This window comes from Trachypithecus francoisi, unplaced genomic scaffold, assembly GCF_009764315.1.
Source record: "Trachypithecus francoisi isolate TF-2019V2 unplaced genomic scaffold, Tfra_2.0 Lachesis_group11, whole genome shotgun sequence".
In the NCBI taxonomy this organism is placed as follows: Eukaryota; Metazoa; Chordata; class Mammalia; order Primates; family Cercopithecidae; genus Trachypithecus; species Trachypithecus francoisi.
Window position 1 is genome coordinate 87,705,730 of NW_022681456.1, and position 15,883 is coordinate 87,721,612.

The 15,883-nt window shown below is 39.6% G+C and overlaps 1 protein-coding gene across 1 annotated transcript in view; it reads left to right on the plus strand.

The window, feature by feature from the left end:
• The first annotated feature begins 1,139 nt into the window (after nt 1-1,139).
• Nucleotides 1,140-15,883, plus strand: part of SLC38A4 (solute carrier family 38 member 4) — a 69,779-nt gene continuing 55,035 nt past the window's right edge. The window contains exon 1 of the mRNA XM_033222320.1: nt 1,140-1,591. The gene's annotated coding sequence lies outside the window, so the exon portion shown is untranslated. The remainder of the gene's footprint in view (nt 1,592-15,883) is intronic.

The following is a 15,883-nucleotide window of genomic DNA, read 5'->3' on the forward strand; positions in this document are numbered from 1 at the left end:
GCTTTTTGTCTTATAAACCTGAGTCTTGCTTTTACTAAATTGCAGGTTAGGAAAAGAGAAATGTGTATCTACCTTGATCTCACTAATTCTCCCCAAATCCTAGCAATTTTGATGTTTTAGTAGCTTTATAAAAGATGTTTATAAAATGAGAATCAATGGAGAAGTGTGATAATGTGAAGAGAATCTAGTTTCAACACGCTTATAGGGAATTCAAAACTATCCTGATATAGTCTAATTCCACAAAATGTAAACTTCTTGCTATGATAGAGAGGTTTACCATATTTGCTTGGGGGCTCAGAAGAAACTCAGTTTTTATAAAACAAACGTTTTTATATAATTTTTTTAGGTTCTAAAATTGTAGCTCCAGTGAAAATGTGTTACATCATCCTTCTATTGAATCTGTATTGTCAGATGGTCCTAGTACAGTTTGATGTGTATGTGTGTGTGCATTAATGCAGTGTTCTTAGTGTTTCTGATTATTATGCATTATCCAGGTGAGTTTCTGCTGTTACATTATTTTTTTAAAGCACTAAGCTGTTGCTGGTGTTACAGTTACTGGGAGCTATAAAACGAGAAGATTCTAGGTGTTCATGGTATGGACAGGCAGTGAAACTTGCCCTTCTAAATAAAGTCGAATTGGATGTATGAGAATTCAGAAGGTAAATTGTGTTGCCTGGTGAGTTAGTTACACTGTGGGGTCAAGGTCTCCATACGATAATTTTCCTTCCCTAAAGAATAACAACTCACTACTAAATAAATGGGGGATTGTGAACGTATTTGTTACATGGGACTTCTTTGAAACAAAGAAGGTTGAATACTAGAAAATAGTTTTAACGTAAACAATTTTCCGTAAATGGTAGGTTGTAACTTTAATAAATAGAATTGAAGTTTGAGTGCTATTTATTATTATAGCTTAATTCCTTCTTCATGTATACTGAAGATTATGCCTAAACTGGAATTCCAGAAGAAACAATTATCACCAAAGACCCACTCTTAAGTACCAGCAAGTTATCCCATTTCTTTCATGCATAAAGTGATGTTTACTGTGAATTACAGGTTTTTCATTTGTACTCTTTCCCCAAATGTTTCTTTTTCTTTATGTAAAGTTCACGTTTGTCACCTCCATACCAGGAGGAAATTTAGTGAGTTACCTACCCTGGACACTGTTTTACAGGCTTTAAAATAAAGATCCACATGTACTTCAGCTTACAGGACAGATCCAATAAATGCAACCTTGACGCATGGAAGAAATCTAACCGTCGAAAAATAAACCCACACCAGGATCTTCTCGGTTATCCTGGACCCAGGAAAGAGGGAGCAGGGTCTGCGCAGGCTTCACCCCTGAAGGACAGCTGGACATCTCGGCCCCACCTGGGAGGATGCTTTGGACTACTTCTCAGGTTGCCGCCTGACGATTGGCCTGGAAGGGAGGCTCCGCAGGAAACGCGACACTGGGGATGCTGCCCCTATCACGTGATGGAAATTGCCACTCTTTAGAAAGGCGAAAAGAAAAGAAAGAAGGGTCTCTCCATCCATTCCTTTCTGACACTTCCTCTGAATCCCGGTCTGGAAAGGGTAGCAAAAGAGGCGGGTGAGTGAATTTTTTTTTTTTTTTTTTTGTATTTCCTGTTAGACTTAGAGACGTGTCAATGTCCAAATTTTCAGCTGGATCTCAGTCTATGGGATGGGTGCTTGTGTGTATGCACGGGGAACACGCAGACGTGCGTAGCCCGGTCTCTCAATCGTCCGGGGCTTATGTCGGCCTCTTCATGACCTGCTCATAGTTCCTAATTCTTATTATTTTCCAAAGATTCACGCTTTGGGTGGGTTATTGCAGGCTAATGACTCGGTTGACTAGAAATAACGTAAACTAGGGCACACGGAGGGAAGAGACTGATTGGGCGGGCTCATGTGTGACTTCTTTTCAAGGAAAAGCGGTTGTGCCAAGGTAGCCTATTCCCTGGGGACTGGGGCATGGGGCACCTCCGCCCACCGCCCTGGGGTTCCCTGGGCTCTTGGATTTCGAGTTGGTTGTATTGGGACTGTGTTCCGTGGCCGCGCCGCCGGCCTGGCTGAAAGGCCGGACTCCCGCCGGGGGAGCTGGCTCCGCCACCGCCCGGGATCGTGCTGGCAAGGTGTTATCCAAGTCCCTGGGCCCGCGCCCGCGTCCTCAGGACGGGGACACTGGGTGGAAGGCTTAAAATAGACCTGTCCTCTCTGACAGCTGGGCCACCCCAGAGACCAGCATGATTCCCCGGGCGGGGAACTCTGGCCTGGGGAGCCCCCACGGAGTCTCTTTCAAGGGAGAAGACGAGAGCACAGCTGGATGCGGGCACCTGGTCTCTGGGCTGCGGGCTAGTCTGAAAACTGCGCCAGAGGTTCCGACGGGGGCTTCCCGCACGGTCGAATTGCCGGGCCTGCTGCGTGCTGGAGTGAAGGGCAGGGCGGTGCAGAAATGCGAGCAGGGACGGATAGTGGGGTCACTGGAACCGAGCTAAGAGAAGCCCAGGGAGGAGGAGCCCGGGAATTGATTAAAGGTTAGAGTTGATGGCGTAAGGACGGGAGGAAAAATTGAGAGAAGAGCGAATGAAGGAAGAAAGCGAGTAGGGGGAGAGGGAACCCGGACGCAGGAAGCCCCGAGAAGCGTGAGCCGGGAGCACCCTTGAGTCCAGTAGAGGTGGTGAGCGCGGCACACCAGCCGTGCGCCCAGGCAGCGCGCGGTGAGGGACTCTTCATCTAGCGGTGGCACAGGTGGGCGCTGCGCTCTGGGCCAGCGCAGGGTGCCGGTTGTGGGGGAAAACGGCGAATCTCCCAGCTCCTCTTTGTGATCTAGCAGGGAGAGGTGGGAGATTGCCCTTACTGTGAGCACCAGGACTGACCCTGGAATGCTCACCGGGCTGCTGACTTGGAGGAAAAGGGGCGAACTAAGCTAGGAAACTCAGGGATACGTGGTCGCGGGTGTGCCAGGGCATTTGCAGAGGAGTGCAGGAGGCAGTGATGCGGTCGCTTGTGAAACTTGTGAATTTGGGCACTTGTGAATCTCCCGGCTAGGGCCGAGATCTTAAATGCAGTGTGAAGGGAGTAGGAGTGGCCCTAGAGCAATAAGCCCATCTGGGCAGGCACTTCCCGCAGACTCCTTAGCCCAGAGCCCCATCCTCCAAAGCTAAAGGACCCACTGTTTGGTTATCCACTTTGTTGTGGGGGCGGGGGCGGGTGGGCAGGCAGCTTCTCACCTTAAAGGAAGCGGGAAGAGTCCAGGGCTTCAACAGTGCATGGCCTGTTCCCAATTTCTAGCTATCCTATAGCCATCCTTTTTCGCTTCTGGGCAGCTGTGACATAATCATTAGGGCTAAACTGTGTTACGTTGTACAGAGAGCATCCTACACGTAGATCTCAATTTCCAGGGCCAAGCAGGAGGTAGGGGAAATCAACCCTTGTTGTATGTTGTTGTTGTTCCCACTGCAAACAAGTCTCCTAAAAAGTCGCTGAAATTGGTGAACTCTCTCCTGTGCAACACAAGAAGAGTGTGTGTGTGTGTGTGTGTGTGTGTGTACGCGTGCGTGTGTGAGAGAGACAGAGAGAGAGAATCTCTCAAATTCTAACAAATAAATATATAGAAAATCGAAGTTTTGGGTAGAAGTCTGTAAAAATAGAGACACTGAAAAGAATATCTGATCTTTCCATATTTCTGAATACCAGTGTCCAAAGACAGGAAGCTTTTTATCAGGCTGATTTTATCACAAAGCAACAAAAGACTGGAAGATTGGTGGCGTAAAGAGATAAATAACTTTCTTTGGAGGCTGCTAGGGCAGGAAGCAAACTGGAGGCTGGTCTCAACTAGATTAATGGTAATTCCGGCTCACACATATGTAGGAACTTTTGCATCATATGTTTCTAAGTGCTTCCTTTATGCTAACATTTGACTTTCATAACAATCTTATGAGATAGATTCTATTATTATAGCCAATTTATAAGTCAGAAAATGGAGATACACAGTGTGAAGAACACAAAATATTTTGGAAGTTCTACTTGGGCATTAATTATTCATAAACATAAATGAACAATTGTCTTTCACTTTGTTCTTTATCACGGAGGGGAGATGGACGGGTGACTTCTAGGGACCTGGGGCTGACTTCTTATTCTATTACAGACTAATCCTATTCCAAGCAAGCTAAAGACATGATCATGCAGCTGAAGTCTCTGAATCTTTGCAGTCTCAGGACTGGATTTTTTCTACATAAGTGACATTTGAGAAAGGAGTAGTGTACCTGTGTTGCATGTCAGTTTATCAGCACAAACATGTGGTGAGGACAATCACAATACACATAACAGCTTGTGGACTTTGTGATTAATGTTTTTCTTCTTATATGGCATTGTCTTTGCTCATTTCTGCAGTGTTTTCAGGCATCTATGTATCAGTTTTTTTTTCTTTTTGCCTTATGCTATTTTTAGAACCTTAACCTTCCTTTCTTTATTTTTTACATATCCAAAGCAAAGATTTCTATAAAAATCAAAGGCTTATTACATATTTTGTATATATCAAAACAATAATGTATCAAAATAATTACACAGTTTTTAAAAATGTGCTTCCGTGTATCACTTGAAATCATCTTGCAAGCCACTACTGCCCTGATGATGTCCTGTGGGAAGGATAAGGGGTAGAAGTAGGGGAGGGACAAATGAAAGGAAAGGTGCTTTAAGAGCTTCATACTAAGCTCTTTAATGTGAATCTCATTTAATCTTCACACAATACTCTATTCTATAGGTATTTGTTATCTCTGTTTCACAGACAGGAAATTGAAGAGGTTAAGGAATGAGCCAAGAGTCATATGGCTAGTAAGTAACAATACGAGTATTAGAATCAAATTCATCCTATGCAAAAGCTCCTGCTTGTTGCAATAAAGACAGTAGTAAAATAAAGACAGCCAGAGGGAGGAGAACAAAAAGTTAAGGAAACAAGGGTGTTAGAAATGTGTTACATAACACAATATGGTGTGAGAGATGGGAGAAATAGAAAAACAGAATCACTTCCATGTCTCAGTTCTTCCCCTATGTATGTAATGACCTAATTTCACTCATTCATTCCATAAATAATTATCAAGTGTTACTATCTTCAAGAAACTACATTAGGGAGTTTCTTTTATTCCTATCTTCCTAGCACCTAGCACAGTGCTGGGCCAATACCAGGTGCTCAAGAAATATTTGTGGAACAATGAATGAGTCTACTGGAGGAAAGAATAGACAAAGAAACATTTGCAATACAGCATGATTAAAAACCAGGAAAAAGGCTTGGCACCGTGGTTCATGCCTGTAATCCCAGCACTTTGGGAGGCTGAGGCAGATGGATCACCTGAGGTCAGTAGTTCCCGACCAGCCTGACCAGTATGGTAAAACCCCACCTCTACTAAATTTACAAAAATTAGCCGGGTGTGGTGACATGTGCCTGTAGTCTCAGCTACTCGAGAGGCTGAGGCAGAAGAATTGCTTGAACCCAGGAGGCAGAGGTTGCAGTGAGCTGAGATCATGCCACTGCATTCCAGCTTGTGCAACAGAGCGAGACTCTGTCTCAAACAAACAAACAAACAACAACAACAACAACAAAAAATCAGATTTGAATACTCTGCCAGGGAACCTGGCTTAGGAAAGGGGTCAGAGAACATTTCAAGACCAGGTGGTACCTGAGTGAGGTTTTGAAGTAGAAATAAAAGTTAGCCAGGCAAAGAATTGGAGGATGTGAGGAAAGGACTCTCAGTGGAGAGATCAGACTGAGAAAGGATAAGGAGGGAGCCAGTTCAGGAATTTGAGAGTTCAGTACTCTTAGTCAGTAGAGAATGCTTGGGAGGAGACTGGGGAGGGAGGTGTGGTCATGGAGGTCCTTGCACATTCTCTCTGCAAGTGTTCCTTAGCTCTGACTCTCCCTTGAATTTTGAAAGTTACTTATGCTAACAGAACAAAGTAATTGAATGCAGGAATTAGCAATACATTTTATTATTTTATTGTGGTCCCATAATAGAAAGCATATAGCTTTTTTGATTGCTTTTAATGTTAGGATTTAGAACCAGTGCTCAAATGGAAAGATAAAACAACAAAGTCTTATCTTTCCATTTGAGGGGAAATCAAATTATTTTTCTGGTTCTTTTTTTTTTTTTTTTTTTTTGAGACGGAGTCTCGCTCTGTCGCCCAGGCTGGAGTGCAGTGGCCGGATCTCAGCTCACTGCAAGCTCCGCCTCCCGGGTTTACGCCATTCTCCTGCCTCAACCTCCTGAGTAGCTGGGACTACAGGCGCCCGCCACCTCGCCCGGCTAGTTTTTTGTATTTTTTAGTAGAGACGGGGTTTCACCATGTTAGCCAGGATGGTCTCGATCTCCTGACCTCGTGATCCGCCCGTCTCGGCCTCCCAAAGTGCTGGGATTACAGGCTTGAGCCACCGCGCCCGGCCATTTTTTCTGGTTCTTAAGGGCGTATTCTATTTTAGCATAGACAAAATTTACACAAACATACAACAAAATCCAAATAAATGTTCTTCTATGCTTTTATGAGGGGAGAGGTGGAGGGGATTTCTCTTCTGATTTTAGTTTTTAATGGCTATATTTTTCATTTTTGTATATTATATCTGAGTCAGGAAGTAAAAATGTATTAAAAAAAGGTGAGGTAGGGAATTGAATGACAGTAACAAATGCTATCCTTTTATCTTTTTAGTAGATGTTTATGCCAGTCAAGATCCTGGATTTTCATAATAGACTTTGACAACTTTTGTTTTGTAAGGATCTATTATTCCAGATTTTTATTCCAAGCTCAGAGGTCTGCATACCTCTTTACCATATCCATGCTTGTAAAATACTTTTGGTTATAATGTTATTAGGAAGGGAATTCAATTACTTCTACCACCCAAAGCATTATTTGAAATGTTAACAAATGTCCATATGAAATGTTTTTTGATAGCACAATTTCCTCTATCATAACTAAAATAAAGGAAAAAGGAGAGGAGACAGAAAAATGGACTAAATAATACTCATGCCAGACAGTCCAGCCTAGAGAATGTTGTTTCCTGTATATGATTATTTCTTGTTGGCTATTTCCGCCTATTGCTCCCAATAAATCTAATGTGGATTCATCATTAAAATGACTACCATCTCAGTTCCCTGGTTTCCCCTTAAGCTTGTCTCTTTTGTTCACTACGGTCACCTTGGTACCTCACACATTGCCTGGTATAAACAAGCACTGGTACATGTTTTTGAATGAAGGAAGGAAGGAAGGAAAACCTGTTTCTTTGTCTGTTTTTTGACAGAAAATACTCTTCAAATAAACACTTTTTTCATGGACCTATTAAAAGCCTTTGCAAAATGATTTTGTGCATTGTTTATAGTCAATATAAATAATTTTAAATTGTTTATTTAATTTGCATGGTTGCACATGATTAAGAGTATAAGCTTGGTAGGCAAGGCATTGTGGATATGAATCCTAATGCCATTATAAAATTGGACTTCCTGAGCTCAGATCTTGATTCTATCATCCAACTTCCTGGCTTCCAATTTTGGCTCTCCCCCTTTTTACCTGAGTTACCTTGAGCAAGTCAGTCCACCTTACTACTTCACTCATCTCTGAAATGGGGAAAATAATAGTTCCTACCTCACAGGGATTTTAGGAGGATCACATGAGTGAATATTTGTAAGACATTTAGAATCATATCTGGCACTTTAAAAAATAGCAGCTATGGTATAGAATTATTGTGATGATGATACTGCATGGCACATAAAGGCTCAATAAAATAGGATTGCTACTATAGATATTATTGCAATTCTTCATTTCTATAATCTGCGATGAGGATTTGGGGCCCTAACAGCCTTTCCATTTTTTGGTCCAGTGAAAGTCTTATTGATTCTACTTTCCCTTTCACTTATAACTCTTTCTACCCACCCTGTGTTCGTCCTGTCATTTTGCCTTGCGTCATTTGTTCATTTTACACTGCATACTCCTAAGGGCAGGGACTTTGCTTTTTGTTTTGGCGTAATTTAATAACACTGGGTACACTCGTGGTACTATAAAAATGTTAAAGAAGAAAAAGAAAAAAGATGCAATTTATCAACAGGCAACTTTGGCTTACAGAGGGATGAGTCGCTGTTCTGTCTGCAGTGTTGGTACTCCTGCAGGCCGCGCAGCAGCATCTAGAGGTGTGGCTGGGAGCTCTTCAGTGACCGCACGTCCTGGGCGGCCATGGGGTGTGCGCAGCGCCTGGAGCATGAGCCGGGTGGTGGCCTGCACGGAGGACTGCGGGAGGCTGCCGCCTCAGGACACCTCACTCACACAGGTTTGCTTGCTGCTTTTGCGTAGCAACTTGGTTAGAGGGACCAGGAGAGCGGGTGAGATGAAGGTGGAAGGGGAAAGAGAAAAAGACATACTGCAAAGCACTGAAAAACGAAGCAGGTGGGAGGGATTCATTAAGAAGAGAGGCTGTGGCAGTCCTTGCTTTTAAGAAGCGTTTCATGCATGCTAGATGGTGCTATTTAGGCTATAGTCTTGTTTCTGAAATTTTTTCCAAATGGGAGGAATGTGTTTCATGGATGCAGAATATTCTTTAAAACCGTATGACCAAACTGACCTCTATTGTTAAAGTGATCTAACTAAAAGCGTTTGTGTTTCCAACTTTGCTTTGTGAATGCCTGAAAAGCAATCCAAAGGTTGAGAACACTGGGAAACAGAGTTATTTTATTGCAGTCCTGAGAATACAGTCATTACTGTTTTATTCCTTCTTATCTTTTGAAGCAATACTTTACTAATTCTTTAGTAACAGTATGCTTTAAGAAAAGTATCTGACATATTTTTGGCATGTGCCACTATGCTATATTTCATTATTCTTTCTGTACAGAGGCATCTGTAAAGAATATATATAAATATATGTATTATATATATATTTAAACTTTGTATATTAAAGTAATTATAGATTTGCATCCAGTTGCACAGAGAGACCACCTAAATCTTTCACCTGGTTTCTTCCAGTGGTTACATCTGACACACTTTAGTACAATATTAAACCCAGGAAGCTGACACTGGAATAATGTGTGTATAGTTTCTATGCCATTTTGCCACATATGTGGATTTGTGCAATCTGATCCACTATAGGCCAGTCAAGACGCAGAACTTCCACCAGTATCTTCCATGAGATCTCCCTTGTTCCACCTCTTTATCATTATCTCCACCTCCTCCTCGCTACCCCTGGCAACCACTTGTTTTCCATCTCTATATTTTCATTGTTCTGAAACTGTTATGTAAATGGAATCATACTGCCTGTGATTTGAGACTGAGTTTTTTCTTTTTTCACTCAGCTTGATGTTCTTGAGATCCATGCAAGTTATTTAGTAGATAGATAGTTTGGTCGTTTTTCATGCTGAGTAGTATTCCAGTTGTTTGACTCTATCTAGTGCTGCACTTTTTCCTTTGCTTTTTAAATCAGTGAAACTTGGAACTTCGGTGGGATTAAGAAGGTACTTGAGGGCACTTGGAGAGGAGAAAAGTATGGGGACAAATGTGAATATTTTTATTTTCAAAATGACATTTGTGTGTGTTAGGGCAAAAGGATGTATATACTCCATCTTCATTTAAAACACTGGAGGATTGGAAAGGAGAAAAGGAACAGGACAGAAAAAAAGTATGTATTTAGACAATAAGGTATAAAATCTAGTACCTTTTAAAATTTCTACAGCCGTACAGTAATCTGTGACTTTACCTTAGTTAAGACATTTCAGAGTTCTTGAAATGAATCAAAACAATGCCTCTGCAATTGGAAGTTCCCTGCCAATCTATGCTCAGACACATACTGCCAACTGAGGGAAAGAGGCATGGCTGGAAATGACAGTGAGTAGCTCTTGGGTTTGACAGGGGTCACCCAGAGCCCAAAACAGCACCTTTAGCCCAAGGGCAACTATCAAAGGCAGATGTTCAGGTTCAGAGACTGTCAGTGTCATACTACTCTGACCTCCACCTCATCTGCTGCTGGGAGGAGGCCTCCCAGAGGTCCCTTCAAGTCAGGTTTTAAAATGAAATGTTCTAAAAAATACAAAAAATTAGCCGGGCGAGATGGCGGGCGCCTGTAGTCCCAGCTACTCAGGAGGCCGAGGCAGGAGGATGGCGTAAACCCGGGAGGCGGAGCTTGCAGTGAGCCGAGATGGCGCCACTGCACTCCAGCCTGGGCGACAGAGCCAGACTCCGTCTCAAAAAATAATAATAATAAAATAAAATAAAATGTTATTATTTGTCTGCATGCTCACAAGTATGAGAAACTTGGAAACTGGAGGCTGTAACTAGCCAAGGGAAATGCATCACTTCTGAATAGTACCTGAAAGACTTAGGCTAAATCCCTCCCTTCAGCCAGAACCCATTGGAGAACTCCTCCCACCTCCAAAGAGAGGAGAGAACAAAATATCCACTACTATCTGAAAGCATTTGTAAACGTCCCTTTGAGGTTTCAGAATTTCACATTCTGGAATTTCAGAGACGTATTGGCAGTTCACAGAATGAAACATTCAGTCTGGAGCCCTGACTAGATTTGAGTTTAACTGAATGCACTGCCCTGAGACTCCATTTTAATAATTTCTGTTACCAGAAACATATTCCTTGTCCTAAATCTTGGGAAAGGATGGAGTGTAGCTGGCAATGGTGGTTCCAAAGTCTCAACATGAAGAAACATCATAGCTAAAATAATTTATAACTCTTTTTATAGGCAGATCTGCTTTTCTGAGTCTTTTGAAATGGAATAGAATCATTTGTGTTGTCTTCATAATGTGTTTTATTTTAAGTAAACATTAGATACCTCACATCACTTTGCAGGCTGTTCTTCTGGGTCATATCTCCTCTGTGTGTGGGCAGGGCAGATAATTTAATCCTATAATCTTGAGGGAATGAACACTTCTCTGTAAGTCATGAGACCAAACAAAAGACCCACTGAATTTTGTATACCACTCTTAAACTGTTTACTTATTTGACTAATGATGACAGTCATTAGTAAGGTGTGATAAGAAATGTAAATATGTTTACTATAATTCTCAACATTGCAGGCATTGTTTTTTACAGCGGAATGGGAGCGCTGTTTTCTAATTTTTTTTTAAAGCTTTTTCTTTGAAGAGAAGTAATACAGTTTTTGAAAGAAAAGTAAAATAGAAATGCCTTATGTGCATTGTATAATTACTTTTAAACTATATGTTAAACTGTATATATTGCATACTTACTTTGAAGCTATTTCATAATATTATCATGGTATCCACATTGAATAATTAAACCAAATATAATGCTTTCCATTATTCTTTATAACAAAATTCCTTAAAGTTCAAACTTCTTAACCTGGTAGTTAAGATCAACCTCAGCCAAACTCTACACAAACATTCTATTTTAGCTGAAGTAGACTCTTGTTTGGTGTTACCAAGGTCAAACTTCCGATCCCATGTTCCCTGCCTGGAATCCAGTCTTCTGTCTCTGAAGTCGCACCGTTCTTCCTACACAAAACCTACTCTATTTGCCCCAGCTCTCCAGTTCAGTTCCATATGTCTTGGAGACAAGGATCCTATCTTATGAATCACGTTCAACATAAAGTAGGTACCCAATGATAATGGACTGTCTTAGGAGCTGGGCTCAGAAGTTAGACAGTGGGTTGTGAGTTTTGGTTCAGTCATCACGCCAGGACCTTATTAGCTTTGATCTTTGAATAAGTTGTCTCTCAACCCTAATTGCTGTCATAAGAAGGGGTAGGCTTTACGCCTATCAACTAGGAAGAGAGAATCTCCAGTTGCCCACCCGCTGAGACAGACACAAATAGAAGGAGTCTTCCCATCTTAGGTCTCATAAAAATATGTATATTTGGCACAGATTTTATTTTTGGTAGGAGATTCTAGCTTTATTCTATTCCTGTGACTGTATCTTAAATAATTACCCTTTGTTAAGTGATTGGAACCCTATGTGTACATGTGTGTCAAAATAGCACCCTCCCAAAGATGTCAAAAAAACTAATTAAGGGGTGTGGTACATACATGCACATTTTGTATGCATACATTTCATGATCTTACATGTAGAAGAATCCTAAAGACTCCACAATAAACTCTTGAATCTAGTAAGCAAATTCAGTAAAGTTGCAGGATACAAAATCAACATACAAAATCAGTTAGATTTCTATATGTTGACAATGAACTATTCTGAAAGGAAATTAACAAAACAATCACATTTATAGTAACATCAAAAAGAATAAAATACTTAGGAATGAATGTAATTAAAGATGTAAAAGTCCTGTATACTGAAAACTATAAAAGGTCAATGAAAGAAATTAAAGCAGCAAATAAATGGAAACACATCTTGGGTTAATGGAATGGAAGATTTAACATTATTAAAATGCCCATACTATCCACAGTGAGCGACAAATTCAATGCTGTCCTCATCAAAATCCCAATGGCTTTTTTTTACAGAAATAGGAAAAATAATCGTAAAATTTATATGGAACCATGAAAGACTCAAAATAGCCAAAGTGATTTTATGAAAGAATAAAGCTGGAGCCATCATACTTCCTGACTTCAAAATACATTACAAAGCTATAGTAACTGAAACAATATGGTACCAAAAAACAAACAAAACAACAAAAGCAATATGGTATTGGCATAAAGAGAGTGATAGATCAATAGAATGGCGTAGAGAGCCTGGAATTAAGCCCACACATATATGGTCAACTGATCTTCAACAAGGGTCCCAAGAGCACACAATAGGGAAAAGAAGTCCTCTTTATCTTTATTTTACATCTTAAACAAACAACAAAAAACTAAAAATGGATTAAAAACTTGAATGTAAGACTGGAAACCATAAAACTCCTAGAAGAAAACATAGGGAAAAACTTTTTAACATTGGTCTTAGTAGTGATTTATTGGATATGACACCAAAAGCACAGGCAACAAAGCAAAAATAGACACACAGTACTACATCAAACTAAAAGGCTTCTGCACAGCAAAGGAAATAATCAATAGGATGAAAAGGTAACCTATGGAATGGGAGAAAGTATTTGCAAACCATGTGTCTGATGAACTGAATATCCAAAATATACAAGGAACACCTGCATAACAAATAACATGATTTAAAAAAAGGATCAAAGGACTTGAATAGACATTTATTCAAAAAGACATACAAATGGCCAACACATATATGAAAAGATACTCAATATCAGTAGTCATAAGGAAATGCAAATTAAAATCACAATGAAATATCACCACACACACATTAGGATGGCTATCATCAAAAACACAAAAGATAGCAAATGTTAGCAAGCATGTGGAGAAAAGGGAACTCTTGTACACTGTTGGTGTGGATACAAATTAGTACAGGCAATATGGAAAACAGTATGGAGTTTCCTAAAAAAATTAAAAATAGAACTACTATATGATCCAACAATCCCACTTTCTGGGTATATATCCAAAATAATTGAAATCAAAATCTCAGAGCAATACCTGCACTCCCATGTTCATTGCTACGCTATTCACAATAGCCGAGTTATTGAAACAACCCAAATGTCCACTGACAGATGAATAGATAAAGAAAATGTGGCACATCCATAAAATGAAATATTACTCAGCCTTGATAAAGAAGGAAATCCTGCTATTTGTGATGAACCTGGAGAACAATGTGCTAAGTGATATAAGCCAGTCACAGAAGGACGAATCCTGCACGACTCCACTTACATGAAGCAGCTAGAGCAGTCAAACTCAGAAGCAGAAAACAGATTGGTGGTTACCAGGGGCTGGAAGAAGTAGGGAATGCGGAGTTGCAGTTAAATTGGCATAAAGTTTCAGTTATGCAAGATGGGTTAGTTCTAGAGATTGGCTGTATTGCATAATGCCTATTGTTAGGCATTAAAGTGTTGTTAGTAGGGTAGATTTCATGTTAAGTGTTCTTACCACAAATGAAAGTAAACAAAAGGACACAAAGAAACTTTTGGAGGTGATGGATATATCTATTACATTGATCATGGTGACAGTTTCACAGGTGTATAGACATGTCCAAACTTATCATTGTATACATTAAGTGTGTATGATTTGTTGTATCAGTCATACCTCAATAAAGCTGTTAAAATAACACAGTGAGGCCCGCTTTAAAATCAAAATTTTATTGCACATAATTTAACTTTTCAATGTTTCAGAGTGCCTCAGAGTCATCACTATAAACTTCATCTATAATGGCATAACTCAAAAGCGCTAGTTAATTAATACTTCTGGTTGACTGAAGGAATTTATAGTGTCTTCTTTCTTCAACTTCTGGGGGAACTACCAAGAAAACTATGTGTGGTATTTCCAAACTAGGAAATTTACACGAATCTTTTCAATTGGGAAAGTTTTCAACATTCCCAAGTACAGAGAATAGTGTAATGAATCTCCAGCTTCACTTGGTTTCAACAATAATCAATACTTGTCTGTTGTAGTTTATCTATATTCGTATCTTTTCTGCTCTGCTACCCCACCACAATCACTACTAAATTATTTCCAAGCCGATCTAAGTCATCATATAATCTGATCCAGGAATGATCACTATGCATCTCAAGAAGATAAGAAGTCTTTAAGAATAACTAAAATATCATCACATCTTAAATATAACCAACATTTATTTTCTTATTTTAATTTTTAATTTGTATTTAATAATTGGTACAGAGTGACATATTGATACATATATATAATGTGTAATGATCAAATCTGGGTAATTAGCATATTCATCAAACCAACATTTTCTTAATATTATCAATTATTCATGCAGAGTTCATTTATTTCTCATATTCTCTCTCTCTCTCTCTCTTTCTCTCTCTCTCTCTCTCTCTCTCTCTCTCTTTCTCTCTCTCTCTCTCTCTCTCTCCCTCCACTTAGTTAGTTTGAATCAGAATCCAAACAGGGTTCTTACTCTCATTGGTTGTTAAGTCTTTTAAGTCTCTTTCAGTCCTTAGAGTCAATAACCTCTCATGTCTTTTTTTCCACATCTTGCAATTTATTTGATGATGAAATCTAGTTATTTGTCCTACAGAATTACCCATATTCTGAATTGTGTTGATTTACATGACTTTTAAAATGTCATTCTCAAACTCCAAAATTCTGCCTTCTTCAGTCTAACCCTCATAAAATTGATTCCCCTTTTTTTAAATTGCAACTTGTCATTTCTTCTTCTGTTGCCCTGAGGATCCTCCAGTCTATATGTTGCCTAATTTTGATCAATTTCACTTTAATACCCATGATTTACCTAACATTTCTTCCTGAAAGAACTTAGCCTTTCTGGAATGTCCTTTCAGTCAGATTTCAAAATGTGTGCTCATCTACTCACCCAGAGGCACTTGCTCAGCTCTCTCTAAGACTGCAAGATATAACCAGTAAACACTAGGTGTTGTTTTGATTTTTAAAATTGTCTCACATGGCTACATTTTAAAAGTATTTTTCGATTACTGATATACATAGAAATATTTGTTATGCAATTATGTATCTGGGATTTACCTTCAAATAATGGGAGAGGGGGCACAGTGGTTTAGATGCAATGATTGTCCATAGTTGATATTGGATAATGCCAGCTGAGGGTTCCTTATATTATTCCATCTACTTATGTTTAAATTTAAATTTTTTCTCATAATAAAGAAGTAAAAATGAGTTGTACTATATTACCAAAACTAAGTAATCAGACATTTCATTTTGGGGTCTAGATTATAATACTTTTGCCAAGGATCATGAAAAAATCATGTTTAAGGAACAATTTACTTGCTTTTCTCATTCTGCAAATCTGATTTAGCTAAAATAATCAGCATATAAATAACATTTAAATAAAATAGGGAACTGGTTTGGAATGAATGAAAATATGACTCATATAGAGGTGGTTCATAGGTTTTGTCTAA